This window comes from Chionomys nivalis, chromosome 1, assembly GCF_950005125.1.
Source record: "Chionomys nivalis chromosome 1, mChiNiv1.1, whole genome shotgun sequence".
In the NCBI taxonomy this organism is placed as follows: Eukaryota; Metazoa; Chordata; class Mammalia; order Rodentia; family Cricetidae; genus Chionomys; species Chionomys nivalis.
The window spans coordinates 71,930,822-71,938,691 of NC_080086.1; the positions used below are offsets into that span (position 1 = coordinate 71,930,822).

The window sequence follows — 7,870 nt, forward strand, 5'->3', positions numbered from 1 at the left end:
TGAGGAATGAAGCTGTTTCAGTGAATGGCCAAAAAAAGTAAATATTCAAAGAGAAGAAAGTGGAGTCAGAGATGCTATTTTGCTGCCCAAAGGAGTCATTGGCTTCACCAGTAAGCCCCAGCCTTGTTGCAATACACAGATTATTAAAAATGGGTTAATTTAATTGTGAGAGCTTGTTAGTAATATGCCTGAGCCACTGGCCAAACAATTATAATTGATATTAAATCTCTGAGTGGTCATTTTATAAGTGACTCTGGGGACCTGTGAATGGGAAGAAACTGGTCCAAGGGGACCAGTGGGCCAGAGAAAAGCATTCAGTTACATTTGGAACCCGACATGGGGCAAGAATTTCCATATAAAAGCTGAGAGAACTTCAGAAAAAGTTCAAAAACAGAGCCAAAACCAGCTCCCTAGTTCATATCTCTCATTGAGTGCCATGGTACAGAACTTTGTCCTTTGACAGTGGCAGGCCTCAGCTGAACGTGGTGGACTCCCAAGGTCTCTCAAAAAAATGGAGAGAGAAGAAATGCAGGGTCAGAGACTCCATGTCCCTCCCTAAGGAATAACATGCTGGAGCATCACCAGTAAACCACAACCTCATAACAATACACAGATTATTAGAAATGGCTTATTTTAATTGTGAGAGCTAATCATTGGCCAAACAATTGTGACATTGAGCCTCCGAGTGGTTATTTCTTAAGCAGCTGTAGGATGTGAGGGTTATCCTGCTGCAACATATGTCACCCCATTGATCGCCAGGGTTGATTTGGCTAATCTGGCTTTGTAGGCGGGTGTCCCCTTCCTCCGTCATGACTCCATGTGCATCCCTCCCAAAACTGAAACCGTTCCCGAATAGAGGAGGACCACTTTTCGGTCAAAGGTAGCCTCACTCCCCTGTTAGAACCTCCAAACAAGCTCTCAAAGTTCATCATGAGCAGCTGTGGGGACCCAGTTGGGCAGAGAAAAACATTCAGCTATACACATGTGTTTACGTGTGTCTATTAGCTAATTCTAGCTCTTATATTGGCCAAGACTGGGCTTTTTAAAAAGTCTGTTTCAAAGATCCAACTCTAAGTGTTTTCAAATCATGCAAGACTCACTTTCATAATATTCAAGCAGAAAAGAAGAACAAGTGGAGAAAAAGAAGAGCAAAGAAGTAGAGAAAAGGAGGCAGTAAAAGAGAAAGTGATTGAGTAAAATGCCTCAAAGACAAACTCCAATTAATTATCACAAATAATTTGGGAAGGACAGGGAAGTCTAAACTTAGAGGACTTGTAGGAAAATCTGTCACAATCTTTTATCTCTAGTTTCTGAATTTGACTCTAAAGTCTGGGAAATAACTCACTTTGAGTTTGATCATATCTTCCTTTCTATGAATTAGAAGTCTTCATTTTTATCTGCATTAGGTTCCTCATTGATCTTTAGTTTTCATATGAAGTGTTTACACTACCATCTTTCCCAAAATATCTTGTAACTGGCATTTAAAATTTATTTCCTTTTTTACTCAACAATGGTTTGAGGACACATCTATTTTATTGCTCAAAGACATGGTTCATAGTACTTCTACTCTGTAGAAGTAAGGTTAAGTTTTTTAAAAAACTTGTTGACCCTTTCAGCCGTGGTAGCCATCTTTCAGTAACTCGCCAAAATGACAAACACAAAGGGAAAGAGGACGGGCACTCGCTATATGTTTCCTAGGCGCTTTAGGAAACATGAAGTTGTTCCTTTGGCCACGTACATGCGAATGACATTATAGACATCAAGGGAATGGGCTCTGTTCATAAAGGAATGCCCCATAAATGTTACCATGGCAGAACCAGAAGAGTCTACAATGTCACCCAGCATGCTGTGGGCATCATTGTAAACAAGCAAGTTAAGGGCAAGATTCTTGACAAGAGAATTAATGTGCATGTTGAACACATCAAGCACTCGAAGAGCAGAGACAGATTCCTGAAGTGGTAATAGGATTGGCAGGGCTGCGGCTCCGCCATGTTGGACTGGGCGGGGCAAGCAAGCAGTACCTGTTTTTGTTAGCGATTTAAAAACAAAAAACAAAGTGCTCCTGGATAGTAAAAAAATTACAGATTCACAATAAAACTGATTCAGACACTGTTGGATAAATGTACATAGACTTGATAGAAAAAAAATATATATATATATAAAAAAATAAAGTTAATGCCCTTAAAAAAAAGGGGGATAAAGTCTTTAAAGAGACAGAGTACAGAAAAAAATAAGCCACATAAAAATGGAAAATTTACAGAGAGTCTGGATTATGTACATTGTGTTTTCTTTAAAATTTTTGACTATAAAGGAGCTAAGTACAGAGAGACATTTCATTATGTGGTCTGCCAAACTACATGTATGTTCTAAAAGTATCATGACTTCAAAATTTGCGTCTGAGAATGTGATGCTTTGGAGAGGGTCTTCTTTTGTTTTCACAGAGGATGAGACCCTATGTATTGTGTCTATCGCAATATGGTATGATAGACCACGCCCTCCTGAAAGGTTGCTGTGAACACCCTCAAAAAATTACTTCACTCAACTGCCAACTGAGATGACCCTGACACACAGGTTACACCATAAAAGATCTAAATACAGCGCCCCCATTCAGCAAAAAGCAGTTTGGAGAGAAAAAACTGCGCCCATATTCCCAAATATTGTTTATAAATATTCTTTTACATTTAAAGGGGGATATGATATAGATATGAATAATTTGCATTGGTATGGATTTTAAGGTCAATTTTGTTATATGTATATGTATTTCTGATCTTGATTAAGGTATTGTGATTGTGTAGTTCATTTTTAAAATGTAATGTATAATTAGGAAATATAGGTTGTTGATGGATAATCATAAATAATAGTCAAGCTTGTAGTCATGTTAGTTAGATTTTCTGGATATATATATATATATATATATATATATATATATATATTTCAGTTGGATAGACATTCTTCATATCTTTCAAAGACAACAGAACATGGCATTTAATGTTTTAATAACTTAGGGCTTTTCATGACAATGAGACACGTCTGCTCCTGGCAGCACCAATCTACTTCAAGAGGATGATGGGCATCAAAGAGGCTCCTTATGGAGTTTGATAGCCATTTGGGCATGAAACTGCTCATGCCTGGACTGTTACATAAACTGGACACAAAAAACTTGCAGAAAAAGGACTGCTGAACTTGCCTAAAGGTGAGATGGTCTTTCGGGGTTCCTGACTCATAAAAGAGTCTGCGAGACATTCTGCAGGACACAGCAAAAAGTGACTAAACTGTCTTTGGAATTTCCTGCTTGATGAAAATGTCTGCTGGATACTATGGGCCTGTAGGCCAAAGACGGATGCCCCAACGGTACAAAAAAACTTTGGGTGACTGTCCAGGCAGCGAGATGTCTCTGTCATTTCTAAAGTTTGAAGTTTCTTATTTCTTGTTTACTTAGGTAATATTATATCCTTCTGGAGTCTTTGATGGAGTTGAAGAATGGTTAGTTATAGTTATAGTTTTCCTTAGTTATGATAAAAGATATAAATATTATAACTGTAATTCTTGCTTGATAACTGTTTTGCTATATGTAATCTTACTATGTTAAAGTGAAAGCCTTTCTTTTTTGTTTAAACAGAAAAAGGGGAAATGATGGAGGAATTACTTTCATTTAATAAAGAAACTGCCTTGGCCCATTTATAGGCCAGCCCTTAGGTGGGTGGAGTAAACAGAGAGAATGCTGGGAGAAAGAAGCTGAGTCGGGAGTCGCCATGATTCTCCCACTCCAGACAGACGCAGGTTAAGATCTTTCCTGGTAAGCCAGCTCGTGGTACTACACAAAATATTAAAAATGGGTTAGATCAATATGTAAGAGCTAGCCAATAAGAGGCCGAAACTAATGGGCCAGACAGTGTTTAAAAGAATACAGTTTCCGTGTAATTATTTCGGGGCATAAGCTAGCCATGCGGGCGGCTGGGTGCCGGGGACGCAGCCCTGTCGCTCCTATTACAACAGTGAAGGAGAATTCAGAAGAAAAAGGAAGCCAAAGAGAAGGGCACCTGGGTTGAGCTGAAGCGCCAGCCTGCTCCACCCAGATAAGCACACTTCATGAGAACTAACGGGAAGGAGCCTGAGCTGCTGGAGATCATTCCCTATGAATTCATGGCCTGATGTACAAAAAGAAAGAAAAGATCTGGACTGCAAAGGTTTTTTCTTAAAAAAAAAATGTTGACAAATTTATAGAGAGAATAGTATGTAAATTATCCATGTGTATGTCTGTATATACATGTGAATACATATAGTGTATACATATATATTTATGTATGTTGATGTATATACATTTTATAGATATGGTTGCTATGGTAAGTGTGATGTATGGTACTAATACACCAGATTTGGATTCAGTGTTTTAAAAACATCAATTGGAGATAAGAAATAATCAGGATCTCTGTAATAATAAATCTTTTCTGTTGATGAGGTCAAAATTATAGGCATCTTCTAATAAGGGGAGAACTGAATGAAAAGAGCACAATTTTTCTAATATATATGGAGAGGAGATGAAAAGGTACATTGCAAATGGTCGGGTGTGGGTATAGAGGAAGAAGGAGGAACAAAAGGTATTTTTCTTTATTTTTTCTTTTTTTAAATCTAAAAATATTTTAATATCATATCCTCTAATTATGGTTTCTCCTCCCACAATACTCCCAGATCCACCCTACTTCTCCACCCATCAGATTCTTTGTCTCTTATTAGAGTGCAAACATCGAACTAAGATAGAATAAAATAACATAGGATATAATTAAAAGAAACAAACCAGATTAGAACAAAACAAGCAGAAAAAATATTTAAAAAGAACCAGCCACCAGCTCAACTTCTCCATGTTCAATGAGTTATGTAGATGTTGTCTACAGCAATAGGACTTTGTCATCAATTTGTAGAGAACAACCAACAGCCTTGGCAATAACCGAGGTTTTTGGGAGGTCTCTATGGGGTCCCTTTGGCAAACATATCAATTAGATATAATTCAGCTTATCTATCTGACTCTGGATGTATCATTTTGGGGAAAAAGATGTCTAGTTGGGTCCTTGCCTCTTGTCTTACTTGGTGACTCCTACTTAGATTTCTATGATATATGTATACATATCAAAAGGTTTGCTGTATTAGGTTTACATATTATTCCTCAAATTACCCTTTTCTTTAGCTGTCTGTCCCATATTGCCTCCCTTACACTCTCTTTCACCCACTCCCAACTTGATCTTCCCATTCTAGTCTCCCCTCCCATCTATCTCAGGAGATACTTCCCTTTTCCATACTCCCTGCTTCTATACCTAACTTATGTGATTAAAGAAAATGTAGTCTGTTTATCAAAGACTTAACAGCTACCATCAGTACATATATACCATAGTTGTCTTTTTGGTTCTTTTTTAGGATAAGTTTTTTCTAGTTTCATCCACTTGTGAGTTTTACAATTTCATGTTTTTGAACAGCTGAGCAATATTCCAATGTGAAAATTCACCACATTTTTTTATCCATTCATGCATTAATGGCCATCTAGGAAGGTTATTTTCATTAACTTCAGGTCACTTTTTCCAAATAGTTGAATGAAAGGGGTACTTTTTACTAAGCTATAGAGCGCAGGAGGAAATTCATTGTTCAGCATAGCTGCAGAATTTAATTCATCTCACACAACTGAAACTTTAGAGAGTTAGACAAACTGCCTTTCTTTTCTTACTCTCTTATGGCCCCATAATTCTACTCTCTTTCTGTGCCAGAGTTTATTTATTTCAGATGCTTCATGTCATTGACTTAGGGCCAAAGTGGATCTCAACTTTCCTAATGTTGAGACCCTTAAATACAGTTCTTTATGTGGTGGTGACACCCAACCATAAAATTATTTTTTTTTCTACTCCGTAAATGTAATTTTGCTACTATGATAAATTGTAATGTAAATATCTGAGTTTTCTGGTCATCTTAGACAGCCGCTGTGAGAAGGTTTTTCCACCCTTAGAAAAATTGCAACTCACAGGTTGAGAACCACTGGTTGAGACAATGTTTGTTATAAAGACTCATTTATTCCTCTCAATACAGAGTACTTCATGTTCACATGTTATTGTACAGGTCAACTCAATGACATTTTTTTCAAAGAAGTAGAATCAATTCTGAAATATAAATAGAACCATAAAATTAATAGAGAAGATAAAATGCTGCATTTTTTTACAAGGAAGAATAAAATTAGTTGAAGTCTTCACTCCCAGATCAAAGTTAGACACAAAATTACCCTTACAAAATATGCAAAGCAATACAGTGAACGTCAAAAAGGACTCACACAAAATGAAACAATAATTCTTTTCAGTAAATGATACTGGAAACCCAATACCTACAAACAAAATACTGAAATCAGATGTTTGAATTATACCATAATGAATGAGAAATTAAAATTTGTAACATTTAAATGTAAACCTGGAACTGTAAAACTTTGATTAGAAAAATAAGAGATTCATAACATGGATGAAAATAGTGATTTCTTAGATAAAATACTAAGAATGAAAAAAAACAAAGATAAGAATATAGAACTAGAGAATGAAAAAATATATTTAGCAAAAGAAACATCACTAAGAGTAAAATATTAATGGATAAAAAGAAAACATGTGTTTGAAGTCACAGGTGTATGAAGTATTAATATATTCAAAATATGTTATAAAACTCAGCTGTATTTACAATAAAATAAATAACTGAATAGTAGCTGAAGTCCTTGACTGAGAATTCCTCTCAAAAAGCATAGAAATGTAATAGGCAAGGTAAAAGATGATTGATTCTATTCATCTGTAGGAAATACAAGTCTAAATTGTGATGTTACCTTTTACCTCTTAATTGTTTATTGTGGGAAGACAAAGGGGGCTAAAATAAAGAGAGAAGGAGGGAGAAAAAGAGAGGAAATTAATGGTATAACTGTGGAAAAGTTAGAAATCATGAACTCTTGAATATAATAAATACAGCAGTGTCTAAGGATAACCACTGTAGAGTTTGTTCACAATGAATTAAGCAACTCTCAGAGGATGCAGGAATTGAACATCTGGTCCTATATTCTCGGTAACTAAAGCTATACTTGTACTTCAAGTTCAATATAGTCTTATATAAAACAACTTAGGATAGTGTGATACACACACATGAATTTCTTCTTAATTTGAACCAAGTGATGGGATTGTATTTTTTTTTCAGAAATAGTGATCATGGGTGCACGTGTGTTTGTGTGTGTGTTTCCGTGTGTGTATGAGAGAGAGAGAGACAGAGACAGAGAGAGAGAGAGAGAGGAGTCGGTTTTCCTTCAGTAATTTGGAAAGTTTTTGATTGCTTTAAATTATAGAGCAATTTTAAATAAAAACTTCATTGTATCTTGACATTTTACTTTGACTTTAGAAACTTTACTATCTGTGACCTTTCTAGTCTAATCACATCTCATCCAAGTTATTACAGAAATATCTTCATGGGTCACCTCTGCTCACTGTGACTGTGCTTCTTCTCTTCCCATTCTTGATAGAGCAGTCAATGAATTGCCATCCTGCTTTAAGTCAATTAGTTGTGTCCTACTGTTGACAATGTAAGTCTTGATTAATTTCCAGGCTTTGCTTTTACCTAAAATGATCATCTTCGAACCCATTCACACAGCAGAGTTGACCACAAAGTTCCCTGTTATCTGCAATAGGAACTTGATCTGGCAGAAGACAAGACAGGAAAATACTTGGTTTGAGATCCTTAACGCTATCTACTCATTATTAAAAACAGTTATCAGAATGGTAAGATTACTTCCCTTATGTTCTGTTTTCACATCAAGGACTATAACAGTAGCTATAAATATTAAACATAGGCCTGAGGATAACCACACAGTTAC

The 7,870-nt window shown here is 36.2% G+C and overlaps 1 pseudogene; it reads left to right on the forward strand.

Moving 5' to 3' along the window:
• Positions 1-1,648: 1,648 nt before the first annotated feature.
• Positions 1,649-4,152, forward strand: LOC130887243 (60S ribosomal protein L21-like; annotated as a pseudogene).
• Positions 4,153-7,870: the final 3,718 nt, after the last annotated feature.